Source organism: Penaeus monodon, chromosome 33 (assembly GCF_015228065.2).
Source record: "Penaeus monodon isolate SGIC_2016 chromosome 33, NSTDA_Pmon_1, whole genome shotgun sequence".
Taxonomy (NCBI): Eukaryota; Metazoa; Arthropoda; class Malacostraca; order Decapoda; family Penaeidae; genus Penaeus; species Penaeus monodon.
Genome location: NC_051418.1, coordinates 16,175,018 through 16,175,223, shown reverse-complemented (window position 1 = coordinate 16,175,223; position 206 = coordinate 16,175,018).

The following is a 206-nucleotide window of genomic DNA, read 5'->3' as shown; positions in this document are numbered from 1 at the left end:
CCCTGTGCCTTCCTCCTCGCAACTATCACCCATTCCCCTTTTCGCATGACGTATTTTCATTCGTTCATTAATTTCCACCTTTATCGTAAATCCGTTTTATCTCCTCTTTGTTTCTGTGTTTATTTTGGCCTTTGTTTATATGATCTTTGTGTGGTCTCATTTTTTTTCTGTCTTTCTTTCTTTCTCTTTCTCTCGAATGCTGTCAG